Source organism: Lissotriton helveticus, chromosome 7, assembly GCF_964261635.1.
Source record: "Lissotriton helveticus chromosome 7, aLisHel1.1, whole genome shotgun sequence".
Lineage (NCBI taxonomy): Eukaryota > Metazoa > Chordata > Amphibia > Caudata > Salamandridae > Lissotriton > Lissotriton helveticus.
The window spans coordinates 424,779,983-424,801,935 of NC_136068.1; the positions used below are offsets into that span (position 1 = coordinate 424,779,983).

General features: G+C 47.6%; 1 protein-coding gene across 3 annotated transcripts in view; it reads left to right on the forward strand.

Annotated features, from left to right (window-relative positions):
• RALGAPB (Ral GTPase activating protein non-catalytic subunit beta) overlaps positions 1-21,953 on the forward strand; it is a 2,268,266-nt gene that overhangs the window by 2,096,319 nt on the left and 149,994 nt on the right. The gene's annotated exons all lie outside the window — the stretch shown is intronic.

Here is a 21,953-nt window from a genome sequence, read left to right on the forward strand (position 1 = left end):
ACTAGCGACTAACATGTTTACCACTATTTGAAAATGTTTTTCTCATCATCTATAAAACTGTTTCATTTATTCTGATGTTGTCTTGAGATAGTTATGTAGGACATGCCACAAGCCACAACCCCCCTACTCCTCGCCAACTTCACACATAAACCATCCCTGCCACATCCAGCCCAACCTCCCTTCTAGCGATTAACTACTCCAGAGTACTGTTAAACCACAACACCCATTTTGTAGACTAAACTGACTGCAACTGAATATATATTTCCTATTGATTAAAGGTTCAATTTCAGCCATTAAGGTAGAAACAAACCAAATTAGGTCAGTTCTTTGGTGGCAAATGATCACCATCCTGTCCCACCACCATTTTTCCATTCCTTCAGTACAATCACTCCAATGGTGCTGACAATGCAGGTATTAGCCTTTCAACGTAAGGCTGGGAATGCAGGCATTTAGCCTCTCAACCCCAAACCATTACAAGTGCACCCAAGCCTCCAAACCCCTTTACCTTATAGGAAGCTGGATGCCTCTACGTGATTTTGTGTAAACAGATTACCAAGCTGGTATCACCACTATCAACAGTTTCAACTCTTCACCACCTGTGCTACCTGCATTATTTGCTTAAGAAGAACAGTGCAGTGGCTTTTCTCCTTGTGTGGGCTGAAGAAAAGTCCCACCATTAGGAGGCTCAATTTATTAAGTCAGGCCCTACCCACAGAGCGTGCTCCATCATCCTTTTCAGGATGTGGCACTCTACCCTTCCTGCATTGAGCATGCCCCGCACGGGTATACCCTTGTGTGGATCGCCCAAAATCCTCATCGGCTAGATTCCTGCACCAGGGCGCAGGGGATGGGTTGGTCTGAAGGGTGCAGTGCATGGGATGAGCCACAAGCCATGTATCCCTTAGGTGGCTTTCCTCACACTACTCAGGAACACACCATGCTTACAACTTTAGTCCAATGTCCAATCCACTAATATACTGACCTTGAGAATAAAGAATTAACCTGCCAACAACCTTAAATATATGTATATATAATGTTTTAGTAGTAGAGGCAGAAATAAACCTTATTAGATTACCGGCCTAGTACACCGTGACCCCCAGCGCTATGGGTGCCTTCAGTAGAAGCACTCAAATTTTAGCTTATTGTACAAGGTTTAGCCCCTCAACATTAAGACACAGATGCAGGACGCCTAGAGCTACCAGACTGCCTAACTGTTGGGGGAGATAGATGCCTCTCGGATTATTTGGTGCAACCGGATTTCCAAGCTGATAGTACAGTCATAAGCAGCTGCACGTCTGCAGCTTTCCACTTCCGTTAACAGGCGGGCAGTCCAAACCTCTGGCAAAGAACATAAAACCTAACTGAATATATAATGCTTATAATTTCTGTTCTGTTATGTGCAGAGCACAAAGTTATTTCTAGTAGGTGTATAAAATGGACATGAGTTTGGAGGGAGGACTCCCATCTTCTCTTTCAGGGTCCTTGGTATTGGCTCCAGACTGGGAAACAGTCATGTAAAACACCCAGTGGTGGCAGAAGCAGCGCAGCTTCCTCAGGTGCTAATACAAGTTAAAAAATACTGGCTTGGGCTACTTAGTATACTGCATTTGCTTTTGGAACCATCTAGAGGTAAGGTCTCACCCTTCTGCCCACTGCCAATGGGTAGATAAGAGGCACTGGACTGTGAACAGGGGCTTAGATACAGGTACATCGATAGTGGGCCTAAACCCATCTGGCAGGGTTCAGGTGTTTCAAAAGAAATGAGGTGGCTTGCAAATCAGTGCTGCTCATAACATGCTCCAGCTTTTCCCTGGGGCTGTGGCAAAGAGGAAATGTAGGAGGCAGAACTAGAGGACTTTCAATTGATGCTGGTGCTTGACGGGACCCTGGAGGAGCAGGGACTTCATGACTGATGTAGATATGGAGGGCCAAGCTGTAGGAGATGGGACCTTCTTAAAGGGAAGTGCCCACTGTTGTAAACTGAGTTGTTGATCTCATCGATGCACCACATGACCCAAAGAAGACAATTATGTGAAAAAGGAGAGATAAAAGGACTTCTTAAGTTGTCAATCTCACCATACAAGAAGTGAGGATTACTTCAGTTGGTTCCCCTCAGATGGGAAGCCCACACAAGTTGATACAGATCCTTGCGTTATTGAGGGCTCTCCAGCATACCACTAAATCCTTTTATAAGAAAGTTTCAACCACAGAAGACGTTGTCCTCCGTGAACCAGCACCTAATTCAGACAGAATGCAAACTCCTGGGGTTGACACATAGTGTAACTGGTCTTGAATGTTTGGTGGGGTCTTTGTACAGTTTAATGAGAAAAGTTATCAGGAATTTAAAGACTGCTCGAGCATCCCTAATATATCTGGAAAACCAGTTATAACATCGGGAAGATGTGGCATGAGTTGCAAGTTTTGGAGGTCACTAAGAGCCCTGATGGTACTTCTCTGACAATGGCCATAAAGATCTTTTTTGGAAAGAGAGGTTGATGAGTGAGACTTTGCCACAATTGACTTACAACTCGAAAAGCGAAACTGAAGAAAAAAGGTTGATGATTGCAGAGCTAAGGTATCCTCCTAAATGGGTCATGATACTCCATGTTGTTACGCAGAAGGGAAGAGTTCTTCTGATGGGGAAACAGATTTGGAACATTCCATATTACAGCAGGTCAACAATGAGTTGATGGCTACAGTTGTAATGGATTAAAAAAGAAATGCTCACTTTCACAGTTGAAGCATCCCTGTAAAACCCAGTGAGGGGGCGTGGCCAAGAATGTGGGCGGGTAGGACATGCTGAACTCGTCTCTCCGTCCCTGTTGCCAATCTGGCCACCTAATAGCCCATAGCCTGCTCTACGGGACCGGAGAAAATACTCTGGAGTTGCCAGCAACTCCAGCGCTGGTACCAGAGGAGAAAGGAGCGAACGTCCTCAGCAGGCCAGAGAGAGCGCACACAGGGGAAGGAGTGCGGCCCCAACCACGAGCCGGTCTGCGACCGTGGCTGAGCCCAAACAAGCCACAGTGGACCGAATGCATCAATGCTCATCCTGCCACCTGATTGCGACCGGAGAGAGTAGGTAATTGAAAGAGAGACAGCCTGCTCCCCCAGTGCTACTGCTACACACCAGAAGGCCGCAACGCAACAAAGCAGCCAAGCCTGCGACATGAGGCCTGCCACCATTGGGCCGAGTTCGCCACTGAGGCTGGACCAGGGCCCCTCTGCCGGGCTGCGACTAGGGAAACATAGGAGCAGGTGCGAAGTGAGCCTCTCCCACCGACTAGGCCGCTGTACCGCCGGAGGATAGCGCTGCAGTGTAGGAGACGGGCCCATGAAGTGGGGCCTACATGCACCCAGGCGTGGTCGTTCCTGAGCCTCAATCAGAGGGTAAGTGAGCTGCGAGGAGGGACCCACCTGCCTCCTGGCGCGAACAATGAACCACCGGCTCCTGAACCACCGACACAGTCCACAACTATAGATTGACGACTTCGCAAATGGTACAATCAGGTGGCTCGTGGTAGAGGAACCCTTGAGAGTTTCGACCTTGACAAACTCCCCCCAGCTGAGATAGCAGAGGGGCAGCACGCGGACCTTAGATCTGTCCCCAAGGTTCTGGCCAAAGCGGACGACTCATAAGGTCCCTGTGGAGATGAGTACCTAAGATGCATGTGGTCTGGGCGGGGGAAGGGATGGGATCGTTGGCCACATTTTGGACCCCTTACTTTGATTTTGAGACCTGGGGGACTGAAGTTTGATGCAGGAACTCCCGTTTCAAATGTTTTCTATCTTAATTTATACATTATTTGGGATTTTGGGTTTGGGGGCTATTTTCAGGTTCACCATGATCACAAGTCGCACCTCATACACCACCTTTACAGCAAGAGTTAATCCACTTCACTGTAATCCACAGGAAAGCAACTCACCTCTTTCTTACAACTGGATGCCAGACACCACCCGCAATATATTAACTCTGAATGTCAAAGGCCACAATAGTCCAGTCAAATGTAAGGCAGTTTTATCCTACCTTGAAAATTCTGGGGCAGTCAAATGCGTACTCCTGGAAACACGCCTCCGATCCGGGGATTGCCACGTACTCCGTTCACTGGAAATCCCACATCAGTTCTTCTCCTCCGCGTCCTCTAAGACAGCAGGTGTGGCCATACTGGACAGCTTCTATGTCCGGTAAAGTGACCCGAATAATTATCAGTACTTTGCATCTCTAGTTGTTTTGTTATATACTGGTTAGAGACATACGGCTTCGTGACATATCGAGAAATGTACATCCGGAAGAACTGGAATACACCTTTTATTCTCATTCGCACAAAACATATGCAAGACTAGATCACTTCCTGGGCACAAGAAACATACATAGCTTAACCACAGAGATTGAAATTCTCTCAATAGTGCTTTCGCCCACTCAGCTGTAACACTCATTATATCTACCAACAATGCGACAGCTATCTTAAACATCTTGCACTTAACGACACACCTGAGGTATCTTTTGCAACGTTGTGGAAGGCATTAAAAGCAGTTATAAGGGAGGAACTCCTCTCCATCTCAGCTGCTGATAACGCACTGCGAAGGGAAAAATAGAGACAGTCTCAACCCAGGTTAAAAAATGTAGGCGCATTCACCAGCGCACTGGTGTGCCCTGCATGAGTCACCAGTTAACTGGTCTATGTGCTCTGCTAGCCAGCCTAGATCTTGATTGAGCAGAGTATGTGGCGGCCCGCCTACAACCCTCCTATTATGTTCGGGGGGACAAGTGTGGCTGACTCCTGGCCAATAAACTGCACATGAAGCACCAAATGACGGGAATAACCTCGCTGCAATCTCAGGAGAAGGGTCTCATCACTAGCGACAGATCTAGCGGACTCATTTAATAAGTTCTACACACAGCTATATACGAGACAATACCTAGACCCCTTAGATAGCACCATTTATCCTCAAGGAGCAAACACATCTCGCCTCACCCAGGCACAGGCAGAGGAACTAGAGGAGGACATACGACCAGAGGAGGTAATCTCAGCCATTTCTCGCTTAAAACTCTCCAAATTACCAGGATCAGACAGGTACCCCCTTATTTTCTTTAAAACATTCTGCAATGTACTGGCCCCTGTATTAATAAGGCTTTTCAACTCCTTCACACAACCCGGTGCAATCCCTGCATCAGTCCTAGCTGCCTCTATTGCGGTAGTGCTCAAATCAGGAAAAAGACAAACAGTGTATCTCTAACTGACCTATTTCTGTGTTGAATGTAGTTTATAAACTATTCACTGGCATTTTAGCACACAGACCTTGAACCACCGGCTCCTGAACCACCGACACAGTCCACAACTATAGATTGACGACATCGCAAATGGTACAATCAGGTGGCTCGTGGTAGAGGAACCCTTGAGAGTTTCGACCTTGACAAACTCCCCCCAGCTGAGATTTTAGCACACAGGGCCCACTTTTGCCTGCTATCATAGATCCGGACGAGGTGAAGTTTATCCCACATAGATAAACTGGTGACAATACCAAACACATCCTACATATAATTGAATAGGCACCAAGAACCCCAGGTGAGATTATGCTGCTAGCCATTGATGCTGAAAAGGCCTTAGATAGGGTATATTGGCCTTACCTAGAGCAGGTTATAACACACTTTGGTCTAGGCGACAAATTCAGACGTGAATTATGAATTGTTACCATCTCCCAGTGGCGTCAGTGCGGGTGAACGGCCACATCTCAGAACGTTTCCAGATAGGCAGGGATACAAGACCCTGTTGTCCACTATCCCCTCTCCCATTTGCTCTATGCATGGAGCTCCTAGCCCACAGAGTGAGGGACAACCCCTTGATTGTTGGTGCCGTCTTGGGGGTGGGGGGAGGGGGGGAAGCATTACAAACTAAGTCTGTATACAGACGACATATTACTTACGTTGGATAATCCTGCCTCCATGCTCTGTCGGTACTTCTAGAGGAATTGGAAGCATTTGGACGGCTTCAGAGTTAAAATACAGAAATCACAGGCATTAGGCATCTCGATGCCCCAGGAGTTAGTGACACGCTTACAAGCACAATACCCCATCCCGTGGCAACCTGCTGCACTCCCTAATCTGGGAATTAAAATATCGCCTACCCTCCAACAGGCCTCATCAATAAACTATCAAACTCTACTAAGGCAGATTAGGATCAAGATGACTAACTTGAGACACCATAAGATCTCCTGGTTAGGCCGTATCGCTGCGGTCGAAATGACCATACTCCCCAAGATTCTATACTTAATCCAAGCACTTCCTTTAGCCCCACCCAAAGGACTGCTTAATATATTACAGGCTGAAATCTTTCAATTCATCTGGTCCGGAAAGAAGTCACGCTTGCAGAGAGAGTTGTGTTACGTCCCACCGAAGGATGGAGGCTTTGACATTCCCGAGCTCCACATGTATTACCGGCAGCGCAGCTACAGTACCTGGTAGAAAGGCACCAACCCGAGTCAGAGAAACATTGGCTTTTCCAAGACAAAGCAGTGGCTGGTACTTTTTCTGTGGACGATCCCCCTCCTCAAGCAAACCCATAGACCAAGGAACCTTTACCTCTCTCCCATCACACGAGTAATAATGGATGCGTGAGATCAAACAAATGTCAAATGTGGTCTTATCCCACTATTTGATAATCAAGAGTTTACCCCAGGGCTTGACCCTGGGGCATTTACGGAATGGAGACGCTCTGAGTGTCGTTCAGTGGGGCATACGATAGACGAGGACGGGGTGATTCCCTTCCAGCAACTGAGTGGAGACTACCCTCACTGAATCTGAAAGATTGCACTATCTACAACTCTGCCACTGATTATCATACCCCTGTTTTAAACAGTCTATTCAGAGGCCTTTCACGGGTACCAGTATAGCTGGTCTCCCATTCTTCAGGTAAACATCTAATCTCCAAGATGTATGCGTTTTTGATCCAGCTCCACAAGCACACGTACAAAGCCAGTCCACATAGGTCGGAGCAGGAACTGGGGCGGCAGCTAAACGAGAATGAGTGTAGCGATATGTACTTTAGGGCAAGACACTTCGCCTGCAAAACCTCCCTCACTGAAACTTTAGTTAAAATAACCACATATTGGTACCTCACACCATCTAGATTGCACAAAATGTATCCAAATCGCAGAGACAGGTGTTGGAGGGGCTGCGTGGCCCAGGGGACCTTGGTGCATATAGTATGGGCCTGCCCCCGACTCCAGCCATACTGGATCCAAATTCTTGATGAGGTTGACACTCGCCTGGAGACACAAATACCTAGATTCCCCACTTACGTGGTGTTTTGTTTACCAAACCTCTTAACATATCCCGTGAAGTCCAGGGGGCAGCGACACAGAATTTCCTAACTCACTGAGGCACGCCGCAACCACCTATTCACATAGGATGGCTGCATTAGCTATGGACTATTCTAGGCATGGGGAGAATATCCTTCACACTCACAAATCAGGGCGAGGCCTTTGGGAAACAGTGGTGCCCTTCTAACGCAGACTTTAGAGAATTGACAAGCCCCAAATATTTGTGACATCTAAGGTTTCCAGAAGTGATCTTTAATACATAAGCAGCCACGACTATTGGAGGTACGACTTATTCATTGTCAACTCCGAGAGCAAAGGTGAACCGTGTTTTGTGGGTTGGGGAGGGAGCGGGAGGGAATCTTTTCCTTTCTGAATAGAAAGGTTTTCTCTCTCTCTTTTCTTTTTCTATTCCTCTTCTGACCAACGCCATGTACTTTAGCACTAGTGTTTAATGGTGACACATGTACTGATGCATATTCTTTGTTCTTGGCATCTCTTTCAATAACAAGATTCAAACCATAAAACCCAGCGAGAATGACCACTTGGGAAAGTCACATATTTTCTTCCTTTTTGAAGTTTCAGAATCTGTTCGATATACGTAGGAAATTGGTGCAATGGAATATGGTGGAGGGTGTTATGGTGTTATGGCATTCACTGTGATACTCTTTTGATTCTGGGTCAATGTTCAACACTTCATAGTAGTCTGGAGTGGCTAGCTAAGAGTTACTGCCAATCCAATACTGAATGTACAGAGAGATATAGTACATTATACAATGCACTTGTGAGTTCATTACTTTTCCCCCCGCACCCTCCCTGCTAATGTGGTAGATCTGTAGTTGAAATTCTCAATTGTGCATTCAGAGATAGACAATTGCCTATTAATAATGATACAGTTGCAGCTGTGATTTTTAATATCTATTTCCAATGACGATTTCACAAGAAATTTAAAGATTTGTCTTCAGTCAGATTGATACCTTTTTTCTTTTCATAAAATGTATAAACGCTACAATTTACATACAGCACACTTGTGACTACTTCCCTTATGGTTTAGACATCTACGTATGTCCAAACACCAGTAAGATTTGTAACAGTAACCCTTTGAGTTAGTCGTAGCTGTTGGTAATCCCTGAGGTAGCTTACCTACAGACATTTGTAGGACTTAAAACATGGATTTTCAGTGACCAATGCCTTCACCAGTTGCTGCAGCTGATACTGCTTCAGACACTAACCTATATGGAAAGAATGAATACCCTACCAGGTTTGATACTATCCACATTCCAACAGCACAACCTTCGTTCTAGCAGTGTACAGTCAATAAAATACGGCTCTTATGATAAGAGGCGAGGTCTCCCTCAGACCTCCATATATGCCACTTCCAGCCTCACTCTGTAAAGCACCTCCCTCATCTGCATTTCCAAGGTAACCCCTGCACTGTTTCCAGTCTCGCATGCAATATCTGATAAAACCTTCTAGACGCAGATTCCTTACATCATAATTATCTCCATTCATCAGACTGGATCTGGAAACTTTTTCATGAGCAGTACTCCTGCACGTCTTTAGATGGCATAGTTTGACTCCGCATGGAGTCTTCTGCGCAAAATTGACATGTGCTTTTCCCATGTAGCCACCACCCCAGTGTGCTGACATCAGTTTTTTTCTTTCCGGAGGTCATGGTTGTTATTCCTGCTACTTTCTGGTGCCCAAGAAGGACGTTGGCCTTCGACTTATCCTAGACCTAGGCCCTCTCAACTTCTTCCCGAAGAAGTAGAAGTTCAAAATGCTCACGCTCGCTCAAATCCTGTCTGCCCTGGAGACTGGATGGTAGCGTTGGACTTGCAGGATGCATACTTGAACATTCTCGTCCTGCCTGCCCTTAGGCGTTACTTGCGAATCACGGTGGGCCACAAGCACTTTCACTATGCTTTGCTATGTTTTGTCCTTACTAGCTCCCCTTAGGGGTTCACCAAGGTGAGGGTGGTGGTTGCAGCTCATCTGCGGAGATCAGAGGTGCCAGTCTTCTCCTATCTAGTATCGACAAGAGAGTGAGGGATAGTATAAAAAAAACACTCTTGGTCCCACAATCAAAGTAGTATAAACAACAAAAGAGTGTGCCTTATTTCAAGATGAGCGAGCATGAAGAATCTTTCTAGATTCTTTAAGAAAGCCCTCACTCTCCAACCTAGTTGGTGACATGCTTCATCATCGGGCCCCACCGGGAGAGGCCGAGTGCCTCCCCGGTGTGCTGCGACGCCAAAATTACTGCGGAGCTGGATTTTGTGGTGACAAGTGAAGGTGTAATAAAGTGTTTAAAAATGTCTAGATTGTCTCCAAAGAAAATTTATTAAATGGCCAATCAGACACACTAAAAACAGGGTGTGGGAAAAAGGAGCTGAACACATTTTTCAGCTATTTCCCATGGAGTGTGGTCAACATGTTTCTGCCCTGGTGGTGTAATTTACCTCGCATTCATCCGGACCAAAAAGCTATTCCTCGGCGGTACACCCTTGATGTCCTTCTGGTCACTTGGTCCAAGTCCAATACAGGGGCTCCTGTGGATAGGACAATCGCCGACCACCCTGATCCTGGCAATCCAGCGGATGGCACTCTCCTTTTTGGTGACAAAGCAGACTCGGCGCTTGATCGTTTTAAGGATTCTCGGGCTACAGCCAGATCCTTAGGCCTCACGGTTGCTCCGTCCACCTCGTCTGCCTTTTGTCTCTTTTGTGGCTACGGAAGGGACACCCAGCCACGTCCTTTCCAGTCCAGCCACCGGTTTATGCAAGCTGTCCAGCCGCTGCGTGGCCTTGGGACCCAGCACCTCGCGGGTCAGGCAGCCAGCGGGCGGGCCAGTTCACCATCTTTCCCCTGCCATTGCATCCAAACCTTCCTAGTCCGACGTTTCAGGCCCATCAGCCAGTTGCAACTAGCATTCACCATCACCTACTCTGTTGGTAGTCCATCACGTCAGACAGGTGGATTCTGCAAATAGTTCTAAGGGGCTACTGCCTCTCCTTTGAGACTACCTCTCCCTCCCTGCCACCTTCTTATGATTGCATGTCGGAGGATCATTTGGAACTTCTCCACAAGGAAGTTTCAGCTTGCTTGGCCAAGTGAGCCATAGAGAGGGTCCCTTTGCCAGAAGTAGGCTGTGGTTGTTATTGCTGCTACATTCTGGTGCCCAAAAAAAACAAAGGCCTGCGTCCTATCCTAGACTCCAGGCCTTTACCTTCTTCCTCCTGAAGGAGAAGTTCAAAATGCTTGTGAGAAGTTGGCCTGATATATGATGCTCACTAGTTCTAGTGATCACCTTGTATCAGTCCAAACAACCCTTGTGGTGACTGGTTGTAAGTCAACCTTATAGACCAGCTATACTAATGGTAGCATGGACAAAGCAGTCTTAGGCTACACTCTTTTGGCATGTGAAGCCAGCTGTTTTACCACATATAACCCCTTGAATACCAGATGAAAGGACACCACACAGGTTATGAAAATAAACAATATATTTATTAATAACAAACACCTCTGAACTCTTTATGAGATCAGAGGGCTAAGCACATGACAATCTCTTAGGAAAAATACGATAAGTTGCACAAAATTACAATGGTGCCCTAGGGGCACGACAAACCATATACTAAGTAAATGGTATAAGGTAATCGATAGAAGGAATGGAGCTGTCCAGAGGCTGTAGGATCTCTGGGACTACACTATCCTAACCTTAGGTAAGTAATAGGAGGCCCACGGGACGCGTGTGCAGAGTGTGAACTCACACGCGAGATGCGGAACAAAGTCAGTGGACAGTACAGTTTACGAAAAAGGTGAGTACGGACAGTCTTTACTATCTAGGACTGAAACGACTGGAAATCTGGACACTAGGAGAGTTAATCTACCCTTGAGCACCAAAATGCTCTTGTTACCTCACCCATGGGCTGCGGGTGCATAGGTGTCAAAGTGTGTCGGGTTTCCACGTCGAAGTCTATGGAGCCTTGAAGAAAGATGCTGCAGGCGACCAGGAGGAAGATGTCCGGTGCGATCCAAGGGTGGATCGAGGAAGAAGAGGACCTGAAAGCAGAGGGGACAGTGTTCAAAGTCACTAGCCAGTGACCGGTGTGGAACCAGGAAGGAACCAGATGCTGTTGTCGCGATCAGGTGAAGAGTGGACGCTTGTCTCTGCAGCCACGTGGACCAGGAGGTGTCTTCGACGACCAGGATGGAGGCACGTGCTGTCCCACGCAGGCTCTCGCTGTCGGCGGTGTCGGATCCGAATTTGGAGTCAACAGGCCTTGGCCGAGGCAACCCACGCGGTGAGAGGAAACGGCGTCTGGTGCGGACCAGGAGGGTCCGGGGTGCTCCTCTTTTGGAAGGGAGCAAAGGCCAGTGTGGAGCAACCAGACCAGCAGTGTAGATTTCAAGGATCGTCGTCTAGGAGGCCACTAGCCAGCCGGCAAGTGACCAGACAACGCGTCGAGCAGCAACCAAGCAAAAGGGCCCCACGCAGATCTCGTGGATGCTGGAGGGCTGGTCTTCGGTGCAGGAGCTGCTCGGGGCTGGAGCTTCTCAATCCCCAAAGCACTTTCTCGAGGATGCCTCTGAAGTCGTGCTGAAAGCGAAGTGCAGTTTCTTCAAGATGGCCGGTCCCACGTGTCTCGTGAGACCCACGGATCTCAGCTGTGCTGCAGATGTAGGTTGAGGTCGGAGAGGTCTGGAAGTCCGGATCTCGTTGGACTCTGAAGTCTGGTTCCGGCAGGAAGGACGACAAAGTGAACCGCTAGGACGCTTGATGGTGCCTGCAGTTGCAGGGTGGACACTCCTTGCCCACAAGGGAGATTCTTCAGTCTTCTGTGGAGCAGAACGTCGAAGTCCAGAGTTTCTTCTTGTAGAGTTGTTCAGGATAATCTAATTTGGAATGGGACCAGCTCCTACCTTTATTCTCCTAAAGGGGGCTGCACTAGTGACTAGGTCCCTCCCATGGGTGGGACCAGGAAGGGGGGTGGTTACACCCCCTATCCTTTGTCCGGTTTTGCGCCAAAGCTGGGGCTGGAGTGCCCCAGCAACTGGTTTGAACCGGTGTATGCACAGGGCACCTTGTGTGCCCCAGGCATGTCTCATTCCTTTCAGGCCTGTCCTACCTAATACATTAAATCCTGTCTGGGGTGGTGCTAGCACCTCCCAAGGCAGGAAACCCTTTGTACAGGCCTCCCTCGCTGGAAGGACTCCCAGCAGCAGGAGGTCAGACTTGTGTCTGTGGTGGAAGCATCCATTTTGTGATGCTGAGGCTTCGTTTAACTTTAACCGGGGTTCACAGTTACATACATGTTGTGTTCCACTAAAAGGGTGGAATGCTAGCCCCGTCGCCAGAACTGGCGAGGGGGTAGTATTCCAATTCGTATGACACCTTACTCGACATGTTTTGATAATGCTATACCAAAGTTAGCATTCAACCGCGAGGATTATAATGCACTTAAGAGTATATGGTATAGCGTTATCATGGAACAGCTATAAGGAATTGGTTCCGCAAGCTGCAGACAGGCTCAGCTCATGCTAGAGCACCATCTCACATAATTCCAAGCACTCTGCCTTCAGGATTGATAAGGCCTGCCATAGGAGTGACTGATAGGAATATATGTGTCCATTTTAGGTTTAGATATAGGTATACTATATCCATAGCAAAGGGTGATTACACCACCTTGCCCCAGCTGTCTTACCAGCCAGTTGTGACTGTTTAGATGGCCAGCCAGGGGTGGCATCATACATGCTTCAGCCCCTGGTAGGCCCTGGGTACACCTATGCCCTGGGTACCTAAGGTACACTGTACAGGGACTGATAAGGTGGCCCAGTACCAATTGGTAAATGCACCTAAAGTACATGGATGTCAATTTAGAGAGAGAACAGCTAGGCTGTGGGTCTGATTAGCAGGCCCACAGCCAGGGAAAGTCGTAAACCAGTGAAGCAAAAAGCAATAATCTGAGGTGACCATAGGATTGCAGACCCTACTCTCCTACAATGCTCACTTTGGCCAAGGTCCTGTCTGGCCTTGACTTAGGAGACTGGATGGTGGTGTTGAACTTGCAGGCGCTTATTTCCATATTCCCGTCCTGCCAGCCCACAGACGTTACCTATGGCGGGCCACGAACACTTTCAGTTCATTGTTCTCCCTTTTGGCCTTACCAGTGCCCCTCGGGTGTTCACAAAGGTGATAAAGTAAAGTCCACATTTGTAAAGCGCACAATCACCCGTAAGGGTCTCTAGGCGCTGGGGGGCCGTCGGGAAGATTAAGCGAGCTATTGCCCAGAGTCACATGGTGCTGGGCTGACCTGCCGCCGGAGCCGGGGATCGAACCGTGGTCCCCAGATTCCAGCGTCAGTCGCCCTGGCCGCGGCGCCACACCTCTTCCCTAATAGCGATGGTCGCAGCTCATCTGCACAGGTCTGGGGTTCCAGTCTTTCCCTATATCAGCGACTGACTGATGAAGGTGGGCTCACCCCAGGCTGTAGTCTCCCACCTCCAGACTACGGCAGATCTCCTGCACTCGCTGGGGTTCACTAGCAACGTGCCAAACTCATACCTAACTCCCTCTCTATAGGAAAGTAGGATCTGCTTTTATGGTTACCCCCATTTTTTGCGTGAAGTAATGCTGTTTCTGACAAGTCTGACTAATATCCTGCTAATCAGGACCCCAGTCTGTTTTTTCTTCCATAAATTGGTATGGTAAGTTCTTAGGTACATCCCAGATTGGAAGCTGGTGTACATTTATCAGTCCGTAGTATATGGTACTCAGGTACCCAGGGCATAGGTACACCAGGGGTCCCCCATGGGCTGAAGCATGTTTAATGCCAACCATGGGTGACCACTCAATTTCTAACTACATGCCTGCCATTGCAACCTGTGTAAGCTGGTGCTAGCACCACTTACGAAAGATATAGGTTTCCGCATATACAAGGTCACTGCACTTCAAACTTATAAATCACCCCTAAGGCAGGCCGTTTAATCCTGAAGGCAGGAAGCTCGTTTCTAACTGTGATGGTGCCCCTGCATGAGCAGGACACCCCTACAGTCTACGGATTCCATTCTCCCGGGTTGTAAGTGAGACAGTCCTATAACCTATAGAGGGGCACCACGTCATTACGGGATGACCATCTTGAAACTGGCTGTAACGAATCCTATCATGTTTGGTATCAAACATGTTGGAATCATACCCCCACCCCAGTATAAATGGTGTGGGAGGTATGATTCCATGCACTGTAAAGCTTTTCCGGGAGGGTCTCAGTGCTCCCGGCACCAGTCTTCTAGGCCCAGACAACCCAACATGGCTGCTGCCGACCAGAGACACAATTCTGCCCTCCTGCTGCTGAGCCAAGGTTGAGCAGGGGAAGGCAGAACAATTGGTATCCTGTCACAGGAAGGTGTAACTACCTCCCAAACCTTGTTTTGTGTATTGGGGCCGGGTGGGAGCACTTGCCAGCACCACTCGGTGCGCTTGAATGGCACGCTTGGTGCCATATTTACATAGTCCAGTCCAGACCAGTTCAGGAAGACGTTGGCTCCCGCTCTGGTGCAAAACTGGACAAAGGATATGGGAGTATCCTCCCCACAGTCCGACCCCTCCCCTGGGAGGTAACCCTAAATAGTCTAAACCCTTTCCTTAGGGTACTTAAGGACTTACCTGAGGGTGGATCCCTAGATTAATCGTGGGACAAGATCCATTTTAGACACCACTTCTTCAGCCATCTGGGCACTCTGGACTTCACTCAGGGCATCAAGACTGCAACTGGGAAGACTCCTGCTGGTCCTGATCTCAACGCCCTGCTCGTCTGCTGCAACGTCAGTACCTGTGCACCATACAGGAACGTTACAAGTGGAGTGGTGTGGCTCACTGGTTAGAGGCGGCAGGCCCGAGAGCAGAAGTCGGCCCGGGACCAGGGTTCAATTCCCGACACGGCAGGGTCGTGGACTTTGGTCAGCGGACTTGATAATTCTCACTTCGGTGCTTACTCTAATCAGGGGTTCCACTCGGCAACTCTGGGGATTAGCTTGCCTAATCTCCACAATGGCCCCACCAATTCCGGGGATGCCTGGCTCCACCTTGGGGACTCCCAGCAAGGGACCATCCCACAGGGAAAGCCAGGACGGGTTCCCCAGAGTTATACAGCGCCAGGAGATCTATGGACGGGTAGCAGTGCGCTTTACAAGCTCAAAAACATTTACATTTACATTTACAAGGCCTGTGGGCAATCAAACCCCTGAAGGAATCTCCCTTGAAGTGAACAGTCACTTCTCTGCCTCTGCAGGCACTGCAACGAAGCGGACTGGTCTGCGAATCCTTTGTCTTCCATGCCTCCTGGTCACTCCTGAGTGGCATAAACTCTGTCCCCTCTGCTTGCAGGTACTTCTCAACTTGAATCCACCTTTGGGTTCCACCGGACACTTTCACCTTTCCCAGCAGCAGCATGTTCCTAAAGTTCTCCATTTGGTTTGACTGCGGTTTCCGACGCCACTTCACACCTATGCACCCGGCTTCCCTGGTTTAGGTATCCTGGTTCCTAGGGTGTCCACGGGTGGGGTGGCTCTCCAACCTTTTGTCTTCCACTGGGTTTCTTCAGGGTCCACGACTTACCCATTAACTTGTATTCAGCCCACGGTCGTGTTCTCAATCTGCATACGGCCTCCGTGTGTTTCCTGGTTACTTACCTTGGGTAGTTCCTCGGGTACCCAGCTCTTCTACATCTTCTGGGTATAGTCGACGCGAGTCGTGGCTCGTATACCACTATTTTAGTATATGGTTTGGTCTATCTCTGGCACCCACTGTGTATTCGTGCTACTTACCTGTTTCTATGGAAAAGTATTGTGTGCATCTGAAGAGACTATTAGTTATGGATTCCTTTCCTTAGAATTACTCCCAGGCATCAAACTGGATCCGGAGAATTTTTCTTCAGCAGTACCCGCCCGTCGGTAGGTGGCGTAGGTCGCCTCCGCGTTCATCGTTGGCGTCTTGATCGCTGGAATGACGTCACGTTATCTACTTAGACGCCGCCCCTGAGCGCTGACGTCAGTTCTTTCTTTTTCTGCACCAGCCAACGCAGATCCGGAGTGAGAGGTACCCTTAGTCTTTTTTGATTAGAGTTTTTTTTTTAACTTTGTATCGATTAATTTTTTGGGGTCGTTGGAGTCCTGGTACAAGTGATGTCACAATGATGGACCGGCTTCAAACCTTGTGAGTCCTGTCACAAGTTGATGTCAGTCACAGACCCACACTTCATGTGCCTCTGGTGCCTGAAGCGCAACCATGACCCAAAGTCGTCCTCCGACTTTTGGGCCATATGTGGTAAATAAATAATTAATTACCGGTACTATTTTTGAATATATTAACAATAACAGATAGCTCAATAAATAAGAGGCAGGATCCGATGTATCCGAGTTGAACAGGCTTTATTCAGGCAAAAGGGAAGGGACTGGAACGGGACAGCCTGAAATAAAGTAGGAAGGAAGGAAGGCAGCTGCCCCATTTCATTAACAGTGCAGTGTATATATAGTAAGACATTTCAAATACATTACATACAGTAGGCGTAACTTATGACAAGCGTAAGATAAGAACACATGGGCGGAAACAGAAGGCGTGCACAGGGCGTGTACGTAGACATGTGATGTGAACGTCACAGAAGTGTCATAAAGTGGGCGGAAACATGGAGGGGGCTACCTGAGAGCAGCTGGGACCTTTAACCTAGTGGTGCGCGCAAACGGGCAATGACGTGTTACCAGGGAGAACTGGGGCTATGACTTCTGCACTAGAAGAGGAGACTAAAGTCTGCGGTGTCAGGACGACATGTACCTATAGCATATCTGGTATCTGGTGTTTGGAGTACATGTTGATAGAATCTAAAAGTTATCAGGGCAAAGGCTACTTGACACTAAGGCTGGTGCATGCATATATTCTACATGTATTGCGTGTGCTAGGAATCTTCTATGAATATTAATACAGTAATTCTCTTGCATGGAGACAGAAAGACTAGACTATAGCTGAAGCTGTTTATGCGGTTCAGTAGCTTAGGAATGCGAAGACGGAGAGCTGAACTGATAACTGGAGGCATAACATATTCTTGGCAGACAGGCAGGCAGAGCCAGGCCGGGCACCGCGCTGCGCGGCAGGAAGTAAGTGAAGGGTCAGGGATGCAGGTGGGGCTGCATCGCTCCTCGGAGAGGGTTCAGGAGACTGGAGCTTGAATCTGGTGTCCGGGCCCTTTTGAGGCCTAGAAACGGGGACAATGCGGTGAATTAACGTGCATATTGTAAAACGTTGGCAACATAGGCCTAATACTCGTTGCCTTCACGAGAACTGGATACTGGCATACTAGAGTCGGACACAACTATAATTGCGTCTTTGATCGATCATAGGGGGATACATGCATATCGATCATGCACATATAACAAAGGATGGGGAACACGTAGGCACATATAACAAGGCAAAATTCAATTTTCCTCATTCCCTCCTTGTGCCCTACGTTTCCATCAGGAAACATCAATATTCATGATACCATCTATCTGTTCATAGAGCATCATTTGCTCGTCTCGAATTGTCTTGGAACGGGACTTAGGACTAGGAATACAAGAGGTAGCGCACAAGCCGCAAATCGCAGGGCCACATTGTAAACAGAGGCAGCAACTGAATATGATCATTACTGCTATACCTAGGAATGACAATACTTTCCATCCCCAGGCAGATATTATACTCCAGAGCCAACCGGACCATGTCCAGGTGCCTGGATTCTGGTGTAACTGATGGGCAATATTATGAAGTCTGGTTATAGCTGAATAAACAGACGGCGCGTTATTAGGAATGAAAATGCAGCAACTAGATCCGACGACTCTACAAGCTCCTCCTCTATCGGCCAGTATGACGTCAAGGACGAGACGATTCTGGAGCACGACAAATCTAATAGCAGATTGCTCTTCTGTTAAGTTACCTAGAGCGGAAGTAGTCTCATTCACTACTGCTTCAAGGGTTCTGGTTAGCCTACGTATTAACTTACTATTCTGGACAGGACCTATAAAGAAAAAGAAACCTTTATTGAAATCTTGATATTGTTCTAGGGCAGTTTCAGTTTGATCGACAATTGGGGACTCGATCTCCCTTCTATGTCTAACGTGTACTAGATGTGTGTTTCTGTGATAATCAGATGGGGCTAGAAAAACTGGTGGCAGTAGGAAGGCAATATAACATGTTCCATCCCAATAGGGGGGCAGACGAACATATGCGGTCTGACCACAAATAAAATAAGAATGACGTGAGGCTTTGAAAATGGATTTCCTACTGTCACTATACTCGACCACGGTAGTACAATCACTATGTCCTACATGTGCGGAACCATTCTTTCTGACACATAATTCGCCTTTAACTGGTAGAACTGAAATAGCAGGCAAATCTGGAGTAGTATCGGACTGAACATTCAAAACCATGAAATTCGAGGAATAATTACCTAAATCATATACTTCATTTTCTAGATCTAACCCCGTTCTATGGGAAAGACCTTGCTTGTCTGGGAAACATGTTCTATTCAGAAGGGACATATCATTTGAGGATAACGTTAACGTGGACCATGCTCCACACGAACCATTATGTGAAAAAGGATAAGGAAAGAGTGGCAGAACTCCCTTCGGTGTCTGGAAAGGGGGAAGTCGACCACACACCCAACAATTAGTGGCATTGCTGGTCTGGTGTGAATAGTGCAGCATTCGGATAAAAGTATTATTACGCATAGCAAGACGATAGGATAACTCGTGAGGAGGCAGGTCACTAAATGTGTGCTCTACTGTAACATTAGAAAACATATGTACATGTGAAATAGGAAAACATAAATGCAAAGCATAACTTATGCATGCAACCATAAGACTTAAAAATAATAAAAAGAACAGAGTAGCTATACATCGACTGCAAATATTCTTTCGATAGCGTATTCTCTTAGAGTTTTGACTAACTCTCTCACTGTGTGGGTCTATCTTATACATGTCAGGAACCTGTCTAACCGTTTCACCCGAGAGGGACTTAGACAATTAAACTGGCTGACTTACTAGACCTCAATTTTGTTTTATACTCCTGCTGCGGAGTTTTCTCTAACAGGGTAAGTTTAGATTCAATGTCTGGGCAGTCCTTGAGAACGGGGCAGTCTTTGAGTCCATGGAATTTCTTGACGTGGCTGGCGTGTAGCCACCCCTTTCGGTTTTCAATCTTCACTGCTGTCCGGGTGGTGAGGAGAACGAGGCGGGGCTCCTTCCAGCGGGGCTCCAGCGGACTTGAACGATCAAAGTTCCTTATAAGTACAAAATCTCCCGGAACGACCTCGTGCGGTTTCACTTCGGTGTTGTCTGGAAATGCAGCGGCAACCTGTGAACGACAAGATTGTAGTGCAGACATCAAGGAAGCAAGGTAATCTGCCAGCATATTACTGTCAACATCGGTAATGGTACGGGGTCTAGGTGTACCCCACATATTGGGGGGACGTCCAAACACTATCTCATACGGGGACAGACCTGAACGGGAGTGACCGACCATTCTCATATAGAAAAGGGCGACTGGCAGTGCTACTATCCAATCTACACCTTTCTCTGCACATACTTTAGCGATGCGGATTTTCAGAGTCTGGTTATGTCTCTCTACGAGACCGGCTGCTTCAGGATGGCGTACACAATGGAACTTCCACTGGTACCCTAACAGAAGGGAAACTTGTTTCATGAGCTCGGATGAGAATGGCTGGCCGTTATCTGAATACACGACCCTAGGTAATCCATAGCGGGGAAAGAACTCACGAACCAACTGCCTGGCAGTGGTCGCAGCTGTGTAATCTGGAACTGGATATGCTTCTGTCCACCTGGACAAAGCGCATACGACTACGAGGACATACTTGAAACCTCGACATCGCTCCATCTGAATATAATCCATCTGGAGGACTTCAAAAGGGTGGTCGGGAGGATGGAATCCACCTTGTTCCACCGGGACACCTTTACCTGGATTGAACTGACAACATATCATGCAGGTACGCACTTTCTGCTTGGCTGCTGCTCGTAAATGCTTGTTGAACCAAATGTTCTGGATACTGTCTAACATGGCTTTTTCTCCTAAGTGTGCTGGACTATGTGCGGTGTTAATAATGACTTGAAACAGAGAGTCGGGGAGAAACCATGTGGCTTTTCCCTTCGTCAACCATCCTTGATCTGTCTGGACCCCTCCTTGTTCGGACCATTTCTTGATTTCATCTGGAGTGGCATGTAACTGTATATCTATTACATCTTGTGTTGGGTCCTTAACGGTCATACAAGTAGTCTGATCTGGAATGTGTGTCGGTGTCGTGTTAACTGGAATGTCTGGAGTCTGAGCTGTGAGCTTGGCTGTTCGATCTGCTAGATCGTTACCTTGGGAAATGATGTCAGTGACTTTCGTATGTGCCTTGCACTTCATGATGGCAATGGCTTTCGGTAAATGTATTGCATCTAACAGAGCTTGAATGAGGAGGCCATGCTGAATCTTGGTTCCATGAGAAGTCATAAAACCTCTTTCTTGCCAGAGCACTCCAAAGTCATGTACGACTCCGAATGCATAACGTGAATCTGTGTATATATTTACTTTCAGGTTCTTGGCTCGTATGCAGGCTTGGGTCAGAGCGACTAGCTCTGCTGCTTGAGCAGACAGGGTGTCAATACGATGTGTTTCTATAACTTCGATTTCAGTAGTCACTTCATACGCGGCTACTAGTTCTCCTGTACTTGTTCTCATACATGAACCATCCACATAAAGTGTCAGGTCGGGATCAGGTAATGCAATGTCTGTCAAGTCTTGTCTTGGCTTTGTCATAGTGTTAACAACTTCCACACAGTCATGTGTGGCAGGATTAGAGGTAACTGACGGTAACAGCGTAGCTGGATTTAAAATGTTGCAGCGTTTGATTTCTATGTGTGGCTGGAACAGTGTCAGTTCATAACCTGTTAAACGTGCAATTGTCAAGTGTTGAGTCTGTGTTCGGTTTAAAAGAACTTCCACGGAGTGCGGAACTTGTACTGTCAGGGAGTGTCCTAACACTATGGAATCACTTTGTCTGATAGCTAGTGCTGTGGCTGCAACTGACTTGAGGCACGCAGGCAGAGCCTGGGCTACTGGGTCTAATGTGCTAGAAAAATAAGCACAGGGCTTGTATTGTCCTGCTTGATCTTGTGTGAGAACAGATAATGCAGTACCATCACGTTCTGTAACAAAAAGTGTGAAAGGCTTACTGTAGTTCGGTGTTGCTAGAACAGGTGCTTTACATAAAGCTTTCTTTAACTCATTGAAAACAAGTGTATGTTCCTGGGTCCAAGGGAGGACAGTCGATACGGCTGCCTCCTGTGTCGTTAACTGTATCAGTGGCTTGGCTAGAAATGCGTACTGGGGAATCCATTGTCTACAGTAAGAAGTGAGGCCGATAAAAGCTCGTACCTCCTTCTGAGTCTTGGGCTGTGGAAGACGTGCTATTAACTGGATACGGTCTGGTGTCAACTGCCTACCCCTCTTGGACAGTAAGTGTCCTAAGTATACCACTTGCTGGACACAGAATTGCAACTTGGAAGGGGACACCTTGTGCCCCATCTCGGCCAAAAAATACAGGACTGTAAGT